General features: G+C 41.7%; 2 non-coding genes across 2 annotated transcripts; both read left to right on the forward strand.

Moving 5' to 3' along the window:
• Positions 1–4,034: 4,034 nt before the first annotated feature.
• On the forward strand, positions 4,035–4,106 carry TRNAP-AGG (transfer RNA proline (anticodon AGG)). The gene has a single exon. It is a non-coding gene; the product is annotated as a tRNA-Pro (tRNA).
• A 1,573-nt stretch (positions 4,107–5,679) lies between these two features.
• On the forward strand, positions 5,680–5,751 carry TRNAP-AGG (transfer RNA proline (anticodon AGG)). The gene has a single exon. It is a non-coding gene; the product is annotated as a tRNA-Pro (tRNA).
• Positions 5,752–17,273: the final 11,522 nt, after the last annotated feature.

Here is a 17,273-nt window from a genome sequence, read left to right on the forward strand (position 1 = left end):
GGTGTCAAAGTCTCTGCCTGTTTTTTGGAAAAAACATTGGCAAAGTCCCGGCAGACCCTCCAGAGACTTGGGAGACACAGAAGAAGTCAGGACAAGTAGAGGTGTCACCATGCAGCGAGAGTGGCATTCTGATCCCCAACGCAGGACCTCCACAGTCTTCCAGTGGAGGACGGGGGCGTGAAGTTGCAGCCATGGAAGATCCCGGAGAAGAGATTATGTGGAGGGTGGCAGAACATAGAACAGTCTTTCTTTGTGAAGAGCTCCAATTTGAAGAAAGACTGGTTCAGTGTGGTACCGTACCAGATTGGACAAGATTTGTCCACTGACTGAAGATAATGACAAGAGGTTTTTTTAGAGGAACCACCGGAATGTGATGCTGGGAGACCAAGGCAACATCCAGTACGTTTTGAAAGATCAGGCATTTTTTAATACTATTTTTTAGACCCTCTAGGGTACTTAAAACCTAGACAGTGTTATTACCGTATTTTCCGGACTATAAGGCGCACTTAAAAGCATTGGATTTCCGTGGAAATCCAAAGTGCGCCTTATAGTCCGGTGCGCCCTATGTATGGCGCTGGGCACAGGGCAGCGGACCATACTTACATAGGTCCCCGCTACCGGAGACCGGAGACAGCAGATCTCCAGCGGGAACTGCAGACCACGCGGCACGAACAACTTCTGCTGCGTGGTCTGCAGTTCCCGCTGGAGATCTGCTGTCTCCGGTAGCGGGGACCTATGTAAGTATGGTCCGCTGCCCTCCTCCACCTCCCCCTCACCTTCCCCGCGTTTCCCGTCGCGTCTCGGCGTCGCGTCCCGTCGCCGCGTCCCGTCGGGTCTCCGCCACGCCCCCGGACCTCCGCCACGCCCCCGGCCCCCGGACCCCGCGCCTTATAGTCCGATGCGCCTTATATATGTAATTATTACATATATAAGGCGCATCGGACTAATGCGCCTTATAGTCCGGTGCGCTCTATAGGGCAAAAAATACGGTATTCTTACCATATACTGCAATACTACTGCAAAAATACTTTTTACACATGATCCATTATAGTATATGTAGTGGCACCCCACGAGTCTTACCTCTCCGCGCTTCCGCGTCCATTCCTCCTATGGTGTGCAAGCACTGCCTCTGTAAGATTTAAAGGGCCAGTGCGCTGCTAATTGGCACTGGCTGGCCGTTGACCTGTTAAATACAGGCAGTCCCCGGGTTACATACAAGATAGGGTCTGTAGGTTTGTTCTTAAGTTGAGTTTGTATGTAAGTCGGAACTGTATGTTTTATCATTGTAATCCCAGCCATAACTTTTTTGGTCTCTGTGACATTGGATTTTAAAAATGTTGGGTTGTCATAAGAACCAGGATTAACACTAAAGATTCATTACAGACACCTGTGATAACTGTTCCAGCTGATTATTGTAGCCTAGGACTAAAGTACAATAAATTACCAATATCCAGGGTCATATGTAAGTTGAGTGTTCTTAAATAGGGGACCGCCTGTAGCTGGCCTCTTCCTGTGACCCCTGCTGGATCTTTGTGCCTCACAGGCTTAGAGAAAGCTTCCTATTTTGATTCCTGTGTATTATCCATTGTGACTTTATGCTATGTTCCTGACCTCGATTCTCTGCCGCCTGCCTTGTACCTTGTATTATGTCTCCGACTCTGTGGCGCCTGTGCAGACCTTCTGCCTGACCATGACTCCAATTCTGGTTGCCATTTCTGTACCTCAACTTGGCCACCATTACGGACAAAGTCACACCTGTAAAGCAACCTGTTTTTTCTAAAAAAAAGCTTTATTCCTGTACAGAGGAGGCATTATTAGTCTCTTTCCCTGCACTATACGTGTTGATTAAGACCATCTGTCATAAATTATGGATTGGCATGCCCCCTATCTGCCAGTCATGTCTTGAGGGGAGATCCACTTAGCCTTATGAGATAACATAATTAGCACCTGGTCTGTAGACCAAATGCCCCAACTCCTCTGAGTGTCCTGTCCTAATCAATAGAATTGGTAACTGGTTTCCTCTGTCCCTTAGAAATGTTAATTGGTTTCCTGGATCCCTTGAATGGAATTTTTAATTGATACAGACTTGGAGTCTCCAAGCCCCTGATAGTTGGTCATGTGTCCTAAAATGGCTACTTAAGAACATGACAAAATTATACTTCACAGAAAACCTTGTCATAAATCCAATACTTTCATTTCTGGTCAACAAATCTGTGATCAGCATTACCTGCTTATCCTGGGGTGTCGAGCATGAAAATAAAAAAGTTATAGATTTTTGATGGTGGGGAGTGAATAATTAAAATGCAAAAAACGAAAAAGGGCATCGGCGGGAAGGGGTTAATCTTGCAAGACTTTCCATGGTTTTCAGGGTTTCTCCATCACGGATCTCTATGCCAATCCAATTCGTAAGGGGTCTGTCCTTTCTTTATTTTATCCCTTTTTATTTTACTGTTTGCTGTTATGTATGTCTGTTATTTTACCATTTTTGTAACTATTAAGCATTGTGCCTATTTTGCATATTAAATAGTCCTTTAATAAGTTTTTCCTTGTGCTCTGCAAGTTCCCTTAACTTTGGAGAGGTGAATTACCGCTAAGCCTTGTTACCTGTGTGTCTGTCCTAGTAGTAGCTATAGGCCGTGTGTGTCTGTGTGTTAGCAGCTATAGGCAGTGTGGGTCCAGGTGATCCGTACAGCACCTAGAGGAGCATGTATCTTGGTGTGTATCTTGTATGGGTGCAGTCCTGTTGTGGGCCGTAATTACAAGTGGTGGCAACTGTGACAAAGTGTGGGCATTTGACTGTATAGAGGTGCAGAGTGGCTCTATATAGTTGCATTCCATAGCCATGCAAGTGGTAGGGGGGTAAATAGTGTGGTTGTGCGCCCCCTGGGCTGTGCGTGCGTGGTGTGTATTGTCTGGGATTCAAATGTGTTTGCTTTCCCTGACACAAGAATTGAATTGAGCTGTGTGCTAGGGGAGTAGTAATTAGTTTAAGGACGCCATTTTGTGTGAGTGGGTAGAGCTTAAGGGCTAATTTGCATGGTTCTCTGGCGTAAGTGCAACCGTGTTTGGACTCTGGTGTGGGGTGGTTCATGACACCATCTATCAACAGTTTGTGAGCAGTTTGGTAACTCCACCCACATCACATGACCACACCTTCTTGTTTTGGCCCTTTCCCCAGAATAGGGCCACTTTTAGTGGTATTTCCCCAGTCCCCCCCTGAATGCAGCTTTGTGTTGGAACAATACGTATCATCAGCATTCCTGGGTAGGCTTTTCATAAGATTGCTCATATACTTATCGTATGTGTGGTTACTTCCTCCATATTATAATTTGTCATTACATAGAATTGCTTAGAATTTAAAGTCACATGAATATTTATTTTTATATTTTAGTAGTTTTGTGGCTAAAACTAACTTCTGGCAGTTTTGCATAGAACCATGCAGACATGTTTGTAATTTTTACCACATAATGCTCTGTGCTGGACACAGATATACTTCCCATGTGTCCCATTGGTCTCTGCTACTTTATATTCTGTAAATAGGCATTGTACACAAACATATATATATATATATATATATATATATATATATATATATATATATATACATACATATGACTTAAAATATATATGAAGTTTTGAATACCAAAATAAATAAATGGCTGACATATGTGCATAGCCTCAGTATACAGCACTGCAGTGATAGATAACTATAGCCTCTGTAACATGATACAGTGCTGATGTGGCACTTGTAAAAGTTTCTTCAAACACACTACAAAATGTTCTGCACAAGATCCAAGATTCACTGCAGGAGCAATTCATTTAAAATGGACTTTTACTTAACTTTATTAGATACTTTCTCAGATATATTTATTTTTATTATGTGGATTATGATTATCTTTTTACCGTAAAACTTTCCTATCTAGCCTCAATTTACTTAATTACAGAGAAGAAGGAAAACTGCATATATAAATGTAATTTTGCTACAATGCTCGTTCATTGCATATAAGTACCTCTGGATCCAGATGTTTACAGATGGCTCGTTGGTCTAGGGGTATGATTCTCGCTTAGGGTGCGAGAGGTCCCGGGTTCAAATCCCGGACGAGCCCTATTATTTTGGTTACTCTTTTGAAAATTGTATTTACTCAGGTACTATTGTTTATTATGCATTATTCTCAATGGGTAAGGCATTTTTTCTGCAAATAAAGTTTACTACTTGTAAAATGAATGTTCAATTTATGTTAAATTTTTTAAAAATTGGATGACAAACTTCTGAAACCTATGGAGAGGTTTTCAAATGGCCACCTGACTGTTATCATTAAGCCCTGATTGTTCACCGATAGGCCCAGTTCACACCTGAATCACAAGCTTCCATTGCACCAGGGGTGCACATCCTGCGGCTGTTCTACCAGGCAGCAGACAGTGTGGATGTTAATATCTGACAAGTACTCGCAGGTCCTCTCCTGTTGCTCTGCTCTGGCTCCTGACGCTGGTGAAGTGCCAGCATCACGGCGCAGAGAAAAGCAAGGTTTTGAGCAACGGTTCTGGTGAAGACCAGGTGCCACTTAGACTCCCGCGTTGGTCCCATTCCTACACCAGAAATGCACACAGGGCCAGATTTTCATTCTGTGGGGGGCCCACAAAATTTGCCAGTCTGGGCCCCCAAACTTTGTAGTGGCGGCACTGGCGCCGCTGTAGGTGGCTGCCTGTGGATTGGCTTCTACTTTTGATCCCCCACCCCACTCAAACTGCCCTGTAGCATTAACTTGCATCTAACCACATGAAGTCACACCAGCCTCCACGCACTTCTACTCCTCCTCATCCTCCATGGAGGTTGCTGTGATTTTATGTGATCACATGCATGCTGTGCAACTTGCTATTGTTAGAATGCTAAAGGACCCGCGATGATGTCACTCTGGTCACATGAATGTAACACAAGGCACCATGTAAAAAAATGAAATGTACACACTATTTCCTATATAGAGCTTTATATGTCTGTAGTTGAAATTTAGCAGACATTCCCTAAGTACAAGGAGGCAGAGCAGTGATTTGAAGACACGCAAAGCTGTCAAAATAATGGGGTGTGGTTCACTGGCAGCCTGGGAGAGAGAAGAGTCACAGCCACTTGACATGAGTCAGAAAAGCTAATTTGTATATCAGAAAAACATCTGTAATTAAGGTGCAGTGCCTCACTGGCAGCTAATTTTAGGTGATATGGGGATGACTTGTAACCCTTTATCCGCATTGTTAGACAGGGAGGTAAAATTCTGGTGACAGGTCCTCTTTAGCAGCCTTCTCACCTGAGCTGGGGAGAGCCAGGAAGATTTTACCTCTCTGTAAATAATGGAATGTCTAACGAAACATGCCAAATACATGTGAATTTACATAAATAGAACTCTTTTCTTGAAAACAATGTAGCTTCAATTGGCTGTGTAGAAAAACTGATATGGCTCTGTAACGGTATCTAGCTCCAAAGATATAGAAATTTATAAAATCACTATTAAATAGGGGGTTATAAGTGCAAAGCCATCTCTCATGCTTGGATAATTCACACGAAAAGTGTGATTTGACAAGCAACAAAATCTTCAAGTAACTTGAAATATGTAAACTCTTTTAGCACTGTAACCTGACACTGCCTGCTGAAAAGAAATACACACACATTGCAGACAGATGTGCACAGATGGCTCGTTGGTCTAGGGGTATGATTCTCGCTTAGGGTGCGAGAGGTCCCGGGTTCAAATCCCGGACGAGCCCTTTTTTTTTTTCTTTGAGATAGTAAGTGGCTCTATGTTTTTTTGTTGCTCAGTGGTAGACTTGAATAATATGTAGAAACAACAACTTAAGTCCGTACATTTCACCTGTATTTATGCTATTCACAGTACATCCCAAAAATCATGTAGAAGTGGGTAACATGTAGGAGGTGGTTATTACTGTATATAATCGAGTATAAGCCGACCCAAGTATAAGCCGAGGTGCCTAATTTTGGCTAAAAAAACTGGGAAAACCTATTGACTCGAGTATAAACCTAGGGTGGGAAATGCATTGGTCACAGCCTTCAGTCAGTATAAAGCCGACTAGCCCATATCCTCTGCAGTATATAGCCAGCCTCTGTAGTATTTAGCCTGCCTATCCTCCCAGTATATAGCCTGCCAGCCCCTGTTGTACATAGCCTGTCAGCCCCCTATAGTATATTGCCTGCCAGCCCCCTCTAGTATATAGCCTGCCAGCCCCCTCTACCATATAGCTTTCCAGCCCCATGTAGCGTATAGCTTGACAGCCCCCTGTAGCGTATAGCTTGACAGCCCCCTGTAGTGTGTAGTCTTCCAGCCCCCTGTAGTGTATAGCCTGCCAGCTCCTGTAGTGTATAGCCTGCCAGCTCCTGTAGTATATAGCCTGCCATCCGCCCCAGTATATAGCCTGCCAGCTCCTGTAGTATATAGCCAGCCAGCTCCTGTAGTATATCGCCTGCCCATTCCCCCATGGTACATGGGGGAGAGAGGAAGTGTGGCCAGGGTAAGAACATTGAATAAGAACCTATGGAATAGGGAAAAGGAAAACCTTATTAAGTCTATGTATGCTAATGCCGGAAGCCTCACAAACCAGGCACTGAAACTCTTAATGTTGAAGAGATAATATAATATAGTGGGTATCAATGAAACATGTCTGGACAATAGCTATGACCGGGTTATTAATATAGATGGTGACAGTCTTTTTAGAAATAATCATATTAAAGAAAGTGGAAAAGGTTGTTTTATATGTGGAATCATGCCACATGTCTGCCCTACGAGATGACATCAGAATCTCTATGGGTGGAGATAAGAGCAGGAAAAAAGAACAATATGCTGTTACTAGGGGTCTGTTCTAAGGCTCCGAATATTATGTCGGCCCCAAGGGAACTGCTGGAAAGTCAAATATATGTGGCCCCAAAACACGGTGGGGGCTTCAATTATCACAATATAGACTGTAGGGCAACGCTCTGCAGGTCCTACAAAGGCAGCAGGTTTTGGTCAATAACAAAAGACCATTACCTGTCCCAACTAGTTCTGGAGCCAAGAAAAGGGGGGCACTTCTGAACCTTATTTTAACAAACCTGGCAGAATATCAAAATTACAGGTTGAGGAGGGTTGGGGGACCTGGGTAATAATGACCACAATTTAATTTATTTTGTATTTTCTTTACTAAGATAGTTAGTAGAAGGGCAACAAACACTCTAAACTTCAGGAGGGCAAATTTTCAGAAGCCAAGGAAGGACATTGATGACATAAATTGGGACAATTCATGCCTCCTGAGGAAGCAGTAAGCGAAACGCGCGTCGGGCGCGGGGTAGACAAACAGCCGCAACAAGGTAATAATCTTTATATCATAGATTGTAAATGAGAAAAATGCACTTTATTGCCTAGCACTTTACTATATAACATAATGCACTTTATCATCTAGCATGTTTAAAGGCACAATGAATATATATAGGATGAATTGCTGAAGTCTCCCCCATCAACTTGGGACCATTTTCTTTTAACCTGCTGAAGTTAATGTCTGTATTTGGTTTTATGTGTTATGAAATAAAAGAATTTATAAGATTTTTAAACTAACTATCTTTGAGTTCCCCTTTTATATTGGGTATCTATTGAAGTATAAGGGTGAATTCTCCTGAAATATACTAGAGGACATATTGTTGTTTGGGTATATAAATTGGGACAATGTTTTCAAAAACAAAAGCACCCAAAAAAATGGGTATGAATATAATGTATGAATAATGTAATTTCTCTTTGGAATGTTTAACCCAGGAAGAGGCATGGGGCCGCCTCACAACCAGTAAAATAGACAAATCATCAGGCCCAGACAATATACACCCGGGTACTGCGTGAACTATGTACTGTGATACAGAACTTTATTTTTTATTTTTGAAGACTCATTTGGTACCCTAAATAAGAGAAGGCAATTTAAGAACGTGGCCACAATACTTCAGGCTAGAAATATCCGATACAGATGGGGCTTCCCCCTAAAATTGATCTTTGAGTATGAAGATGCATTACATATATGTTCCTCAGTGCCACAAGCTGAAAAATTGCTAAAATCCTGGGGATGGCCTGTGGATGAAACAAGGACAGAAGGACCACAACACTAAAGTGTGAATTTTACCACGGATCCGCAAAACCGAGGCGTCCTCTACACTGATGGTGATTAGAGGAGCTATCGATGTCACGCCGAATCCTGGAAACGATATGCGCCAGGACTGTACTATTTTCTCCCACTTCATGGTTTTGTTTATTGTTTTGGTTTGGTAGATTTATTCATGGCACTTTACATTTCCCTTCATCCCTTTCTTTTCTTCCTGAAGTTATTAAGATACATACGTCCATGGGGGGAAAGGTGAAGAAGGGGGGTGGTGCGCAAAAGGGAGATGGAGGGAAAGCCAAGAGCCCTACGGGAAAATGATGGTAGGTATAGTAAGCCTTAACGTACAGGGCTTAAACTCACCAAGAGGAGGTTTCTGGCTTGGAAGGAAATGCTTAGAACTCATTGTAAAATGGCGTTCCTACAAGAGACGCATTTAGTACAAGCGGATATCCATAGATTCAAGAACAGCCAATTTACTAGGGTCCTCCATGCGTGAAATACAAAGAAAAAGGGAGGGGTCCTAGTCACATTCCATGATAGTCTTCGTCTACAGCAGTGGTTCTCAACCTTTCTAATGCTGTGACCCCGCAATACAGTTCCTTATGTTGCGGTGACCCCAAACCATGTACAAGAATATAACGACTATAATACTGCCCCATATGTACAAGACTATAACGACTATAATACTGCCCCTATGTACAAGAATATAACTACTATAATACTGCCCCCTATGTACAGGAATATAACTACTATAATACTGCCCCCTATGTACAGGAATATAACTACTATAATACTTCCCCCTATGTACAAGAATATAACTACTATAATACTGCCTCTATGTACAAGAATATAACTACTATAATACTGCCTCCTATGTACCAGAATATAACTACTATAATACTATCCACTATGTACAGGAATATAACTACTATAATACTGCCCCCTATGTACAAGAATATAACTACTATAATACTGCCCCCTATGTACAGGAATATAACTACTATAATACTGCCCCCTATGTACAGGAATATAGCTACTATAATACTGCTCCCTATGTACAAGAATATAACTACTATAATACTGCCCCCTATGTACAAGAATAATACTACTATAATACTGCCCCCTATGTAAAAGAATATAACTGCTATAATACTGGCCCTATGTACAAAAATATAACTACTATAATACTGTCCCCCCTCCCCCAGTTTTGGTTCCTCCATTTGCTGCCCCAGTTGTAGTGCCCCCCTCCTGCCCCCAGTTATAGTGCTTCCCCTCCTGCCCCCAGTTTTGGTGCCCCCCCCGCTGCCTCCAGTTTTGCCCCTTCTCCTGCCCCCAGTTCTAGTGCTTCCCCTCCTGCCCCCAATTTTGGTGTCCCCCCCTGCTGCCTCCAGTTTTGCCCCTTCTCCTGCCCCCAGTCCTAGTGCTTCCCCTCCTGCCCCCAGTTTTGGTGTGTGTCCCCCCCTGCTGCCTCCAGTTTTGCCCCTTCTCCTGCCCCCAGTTCTAGTGCTTCCCCTCCTGCTCCCAGTTCTAGTGCTTCCCCTCCTGCCCCCAGTTTTGGTGCGTCCCCCCCTGCTGCCTCCAGTTTTGCCCCTTCTCCTGTCCCCAGTTCTAGTGCTTTCCCTCCTGCTGCCTCCAGTTTTGCCCCTTCTCCTGCCCCCAGATCTAGTGCTTCCCCTCCTGCCCCCAGTTTTTGTGCCCCCCCCCTCCAGTTTTGCCCCTTCTCCTGCCCCCAGTTTTGGTGTCCCCCCCCTTCCTGTCTCCAATTTTGCCCCTTCTCCTGCCCCCAGTTTTGGTGATTCCCCTCCTGCTGCTTCAGGTTCTACTCACTGTGAGCAGAGCAGTCTGTTCCGCGGGAGTCTGTATAGAGGAGGAGCCGGAAGGTCATGTGATGATGACATCACCACAGGTCCTCAAGCTTCCCCTGTATACAGCAGGAAGGTCCTCAAGCAGTGAGTTATCACACGTTATACTCAGTTTTTGACGCGAATCGCGGCAAAAACGTAATAGGATTGCGACCCCTGTGTTTTGGTCGTTCGACCCCCTCTGGGGTCGCGACCCACAGGTTGAGAAATGCTGGTCTACAGCTTAATAAAACAGTATGTGACGAGGAAGGTAGATTTATTATAATAAATTGCATTTTAAACAAACTCCCATATATACGTTTGTAAATATTTATGCACCCAACTGTAACCAATGTAGGTTCTTACAGAAAGTATTTAAAAAGACTAAAGAAATAGAACTAGGGAGAATAATTATGGGGGGTGGATTTTAACGCCATTGTAGACCCCGATATAGACGCGACCACTAGTGCAAAACGGATAAATATTAAAGAGTTGATTGGTAAATTTAATTTGCACGATATTTGGAGATATCAACATGGTCGGCAAAAAGATTTTACCTTTTTTTCAAAGCCACATGAGAGATATTCGCGTATCGATTTTTTCTTGTAGAGTCAAATTTATTAATATAAAGGCAATATCTATACTGCCAATGGTCTGGCAGACCATGCCCCTATTACAATCTCTTTGTTCACTAATGAGATTCGGAAAAGTAAACCTAGATGGCGGTTGAAAACAAGACTACTGAATCTATATCGGGCAGAAATAGAAAGTAAAGTTAAGAACCTCTGTGATAGTATACAGGGGATGGGAGGAGCGAAAACACTAAACTCGATGGTTTGGTGCTCTCATAAGGCTACCATTAGAGGAATATTTCAGGAATTAAATAGCAGACAATGGAAAAAAGACAATACTGAAAGATTAAATTTAATAAAAAATATAGGACACTTAGAGAAATTGCACAAAGCGAATAGAGACGGGGAAATCTTAGAATCTTTTAGACAAATTACGTAAACAATTAAAAACTACCTTTATATACGAGTATACAGAGGAGCTCTACAAATCCAACTTAAAAAGATTCACGCTAGGTCCAAAAGCTAAAAAATTGAGGGCATATAGAGCCAGTAAAATAATCAATAACAGAATTGAGTCCATAAAAAATAAGGCAGGCGAAGAAATTAGAGATCCCCAACGGATTCTTGAATTATTTGCGGACTTCTATTCGGATTTGTACAATCTGGAAAATAATAATGGGTTCCAAAAACCAAATGTGCAGCAAATTAACAAATATCTTGAGTCACTGCACCTCCCTAAAATTGATTATGAGAAAGCAGAGTTATTAAGCGCAAGGTTTACCGTAGATGAAGTAGTTAACGTAATGAAGAACCTGAAAAGAGCTAAGGCCCCGGGCCCCGATGGGTTTGTTAATGAATTTTATATTGAATTTGTAAATACCCATGCGCAACCCCTTACTGATTTATTCAACAACTTCAGGGAAGGTGGGGACTGCTTAAAAGAAATGGTGGAAGCTATAATAATAACAATCCCTAAAATAGGAAAGGATAACACTTGCTGCAAAAATTACAGACCAATTTCTCTTCTTAACCCCTTAAGGACGCAGCCATTTTACAGCTTAAGGCTCAGTCCCATTTTTTAGATTCTGACCTGCGTCTCTTTATATGGTTATAACTTTTGAACACTTTTACTTATCAAAGTGATTCTGAGATTGTTTTTTCCCCACATGTTGTACTTCATTTTAGTGGTAAATTTTGGCTGATAAGTTTTGCGTTTATTTACAAAAAAAAGAAAACAAAGATGAATTTTTAGAAAAATTTGCCATTTTCAAAATTCAAAATCACCGCGTTTTCAGGCAGATCGATTTACCACCTGAATAACTTGCAGAATAACATTTCCCATTTGTCTACTTTACATTTTCATAATTTTTGAAATGTTTGGATAATTTATTTTGACGTCACGCGGCCTACAAATCGAATAGCGATTTTCCGTATTTTCAGAATTGACTGTTTTGGGGATAAATACTGTTTGAAATCAAATTTTACATATTTAGCAACAAAATCCCCGTATATAACCAACCCATTTTCAAATCTGCACCCCTCAAACTATCAGAAACAGCATTTACAAAGATTGTTAACCCCTTGAGATCTTCATAGTAATTGAATCAAAATGGCGGTGAAATTTAGAATGGTCAAATTTTGTCGGTTATACGTTCATTTAGCCCTAAAATTTACACATTTCCAAAAGATAAAAAGAGAAAACTCACCATAAAATTTGTTCTACAATTTCTCCTGAGTGCAGCGACACGTGGCCGTTACTTGTGTTATGGGGGCACAGCGAGGCGCAGAAGGGAAGGAGCACCCTGCAGCTGCCAGGATTTTAGTTTTCTCGTTGCCCCCTTTTGAAGGCTATAAAATTTTCGCTTTTCCGTTATTTGGGCCATGTGACAGCAATTTTTTTGCGGGACGAGATGCTTTTTCCAGTGTTACCATTTTGGGGTTGGTATCACCTATTGTTGAAAATTTAGGAACTTTTTTTGAGGTCATGAGTAGAAAGGCATCAATTCTGTACTGGATTTTTTACTTTTTTTTTTTTGTGTTCACCGTATAGCCTAATAATCATGTTATCTTTATTCTATGGGTCGATACGATTACGGGGATACCAGACATGAATATTTTTTCTTATGTTTTACTAAATTTGCCAAATAAAACCCTAATGTGGGGAAAAATCTATCATTTTTGCATCGCCGTCTTCCAAGTGGCATAACATTGTTACGTTTTTGGCTGCAGAGCTGGTTGATGGCTTGTTGTTTGCGGGACATGTTGTTCTTTGCAAAGGTATCATTCTGGAGTACATATGTTTTGTTGATCACTTTTTATTGCATTTTTAGTGGGATATAATAGGTAAAAATCATAATTTTTGGCGGGTTTTTAACGTTTTTTTTTTTTACGGCGTTCATCATATGGGTTCAATAGTTATTTAGTTATATTCTATGGATTGTTACGGACGCGGTGATACTATATATGTGGGGTTTGTGTTAAGATTTAGACTTTTTTGAGCGTTATATGTCTCTTTTTTTGGGGGGGGGGTAAATGGGCATTTTTAGTGATTTATAAAGTAATTTTTTATTGAAAAACATTTTTTTTACATTTTTTTACATGATCCACCATGGGATATGAACAAGCAATCATCTGATTGCTTGTTCTTGATAATACTCTGAAATACTAATGTATAGGCTGCATAGGCTGACACTTTGCCTTTAAGATGACGTCACAGACGCCATCTTAAAGGTAATCCCTCCAGGCTTCTCTGGGGTCCCGATCGGACCCCAGAGGTGCCAAAACAGCGATCGCCCCCCCCCGAAAACGGTGCGGGGGGGGGGCCGATCGTGGGGTAAAGACCCCCAGAAGGCATGTTAAATGCCGCGGTCGCGTTGACCGCGGCATTTAACGTGTTAAACACCCGCGATCGGAGCCCACTCCGACCGCGGGTGTTAGCCGGGGTTGTCAACGGTAGATTACCGTTGAAATCCCGCGGCTAACGATGCCAGTTCGGCTGCTATGCAGCGCTGAACCGGCATCGTCTCTGCGCAGTAGCTGTACTGCGCTGAGCGCTATTCGCGGGACTCAGTGCAGTACAGCTACGGCGCAGAGCGCTAAGGGGTTAATTCAGACATTCAAAAGTTTTTCTTCGGCCCTAGCTGCTAGATTAAAAGGAGTTATAGAATCCATAATACACTTAGATCAGTTGGGCTTTATGCCTCGTAAACAGACGAGGGATGCAATAAGACGCACAGTAAATCTAGCTCAGATAGCGAGTAGATCGGGGACTCCCAGTGTACTCTTGTCAATAGATGCCGAAAAGGCGTTTGACAGAGTGCACTGGGATTTTCTGAGGGCAGTTATGGCACATAAGGGCCTACTTGAAACCTTTGTTTGTTTGTTTATGAGACGGTATGATAGACCCTTTGCTACTGTTTCTGGTATGGGCTTCTCTAGCAGAAGTTTCGAGTTAAGTAACGGCACAAGACTAGGGTGTCCATTGTCACCCCTGCTCTTTAATCTCTTTATCGAACCATTGGCACATTCCATATGGCAGAATGAAGAGATAAAGGGCATTAAAACGAATACTTCTGAATATAAAATGAGTTTATACGCAGATGACGTAGTAATTTCGTGCATAGACCCCGTAGGTTCTCTCAGTGCTCTAGAGACCACGATTGAGGAGTTCTCGTCTTTGGCATACTATAAAGTGAATGCCGGTAAAAGTTATTTTCTCCCATTTAATGGAAATACATCCCTTAATCGGGAAATAACCGACAAATTTAAATTTATTAGATCTAAAAGAAGTTTTCTATACTTAGGCATTCAAATAGGACGTACCTTAGATGAGACTAAGAGACTGAATGGACAACAGTTACTGGAGAGGGTTAAAATCCTCTGTAAAAGGGGCTCCTCGATAGTGACATCTCTACTCGATAGAATCTTCTATATTAAACAAAATATCCTTGTAAAGTAATGGGGGACAAGGTAAAATTCTCAACCAAGAATATTGATTTAGAAACACTACAATCCCTTTCTGAGAATTTGGATCTGAAGGTCTGGATTCGGGCTGGCATCCATAATTTGGAATGTATGAGGATGGATGGTAGGTACCTATCTTTTAAGGAATTGAGGCAGAAATACAATCTAACGACCTCAGAATGGTTTACCTATCATAGGCTGAGCTCTATAACGCATTTGCTAAAGGAATTTTTAGTGGAGCGGGCATGTTCTAGGCCCATTTTTAGATTCGGTCAGAGGTATGGGGGGGACCTCAGCAGCGTATAGAGATATGATAACCTGTTATAGTAGGGGTAAACAGCCATATATGCTGAAATGGGAGGAAGAGTTAAGTCTGACCGGAGAGAAGACCGGAGCTCCGGAGGGACGCTGAGGGGTACGGGTGCACCCGCGATCTCTGTCCACCCGTGACATGGGGGAGGCTCTGGATGTTGTATGTCTGGACTTTTCCATGGCATTTAAAACAGTTCCCGCATAAAAAGTTAGTACATAAAATAAGACTGCTGGGACTCAGATTTGGTCAAAGTTACCAGTGAAGTGCCACATAGGTCTTCCTTCATTTTAATATTTTTATTAATGACCTCATAGAGGGTTTACATGGATGGTAAACTTAATTTTAGTAACCAGAGCCAGGCAGTTGCTAATAAAGGAAATAAAATGATGGGATGTATCAAGAGAGGAATAGATTCTCATGATCAGGACATAGTTTTGCCTTTACACAAATCACTGGTCAGGCCACACATGGAATATTGTGTACAGTTTTGGGCACCAGTGTATAAAAAGTACATAGTAGAGCTGTAACGGATGCGGAGGAGAGCAAGCAAGATTATTAGGGGAATGGAGCTAAAAAAAAGACAGCTAAAGGGGAAACCTCATTACAATGTACAAATACATGAATGGGCACTACAGTGATCTCTCCAAAGATCTTTTTATACCTAGGCCTTTGACTAGGACAAAGGGGCATCCTCTATGCCTAGAATAGAGGTGGTTCTACCATCGCTATAGACAAAGGTTCTTTACTGTAAGAGCAGTGAGACTGTGGAACTCTCTGCAGCAAGAGGTTGTTAAAGAGGACCTGTCGCCCTAAAAAAACGCACTATGAGCTGCTTAGTAAAGTAAGCAGCTCATAGCGCTACCCATTATTTAGCAGTTTTAATCCCTTAATGACCTGGTCCTTTTTTGTTTTTCAATTCCATTTTCACTTCCTATTTTTTAACCCCTTAACGACTTGGCCTTTTTTAGTTTTTTCACTTCCATTTTTCACTTCCCACCTTCAAAAATCTATAACTTTTTTATTTTTCCACATAAAGAGCTGTGTTATGGCTTATTTTCTGCGTAACAAATTGCACTTCATAGTGACGGTATTAAATATTCCATGGCGCGTACTGGGAAACGGGAAAAAAATTCCAAATGCAGTGAAAATGGTGAAAAAACACATTTGCAACGTTTTCTTGTCGGCTTGGATTTTACAGCTTTCACTGTGTGCCCTAAATTACATGTCTATTTTATTCTTTGGGTTGCTACGATTACGTGGATACCAAATTTGTATAGGTTTTATAATGTTTTCATACATTTAAAAAAAATTAAAACCTCCTGTACAAATTTTTTATTTTTATTTTGCCATCTTCTGGCGGCAATAACTTTTTCATACTTTGGTGTACGGAGCTGTGGGTGGTGTCATTTTTTGCAACTTTTGATGGCGTTTTCATTGCTATCATTTTTAGGACTGTGCGACCTTTTGATCACTTTTTATTAATTTTTTTATATTTTCCAAAATGGCAAAAAAATTTCATTTTTGACTTTGGTTGCTATTTTCCATTACGGGGTTAAACGCAATGAAAAACCGTTATTATATTTTGATAGATCGGACATTTTTGGACGCGGTTATACCTGATGTGTTTATGATTTTTACTGTTTATTTATATTTATGTCAGTTCTAGGGAAAGGGGGGTGATTTGAATTTTTAGGTATTTTTATTATAATTTTTTTTTTTTTAACTTTTTTTTACTTTTACTTTTACTATTTTTCAGACTCCCTAGGGTACTTTAACCCTAGGTTGTCTGATCGATCCTACCATATACTGCCATACTGCAATATGGCAGTATATGGGGATTTTAGCACATAGCTGATAGCACATTGTAATGAATGGGTTAAAACGAGACAGCTTCGGGCCCGCGAGCCCTCTCCATGCACCAGGACCCGGCTAGTACGGCGCGCGTCGGGAAGGGGTTAAAAGTCTCTAACTTATTTATTTTTACAAGTAAAAATGTCTGTGATGGCTTATTTTCTGCGTAACAAATTGCACTTCACAATGATAGTATTTAAAGAGAACCTGTCATGCAAAATAACCCCCTAATCCAAACAGATTTTTACAAACTGCCATTAGAAAGCATTGCCTCTATTCCTTCATTGTCCCTCTACATGCCTGTAAACCTAAGCAATGAGGTCCTAAAGCTGTATGCAAATGACCTGTGAAATGTCCAATGAGTCATTAGCATATTCAAGCTGTCCAGCTTATTCATGAGTGGGAGGCACAGCCACACCCCCAGTGCCTGACTGACAGCTGCTCCATGTAATAGCTTCTCCATGTGCTTGCTAGTGGCCACGCCCCCTGCAGCCTATGTGTGTATAGGAGAGATACAACAGCTCCAGTAGGCAGCCATTTTATAGCAGAACATGTCAGGTACTTGTGTAGCTGATGTCTGTGTCTCTGTGTATTAGGCGGGAGAGCATGTCAGCAGAT

The sequence above is a fragment of the Engystomops pustulosus genome, chromosome 2 (assembly GCF_040894005.1).
Source record: "Engystomops pustulosus chromosome 2, aEngPut4.maternal, whole genome shotgun sequence".
NCBI classification, from domain to species: domain Eukaryota; kingdom Metazoa; phylum Chordata; class Amphibia; order Anura; family Leptodactylidae; genus Engystomops; species Engystomops pustulosus.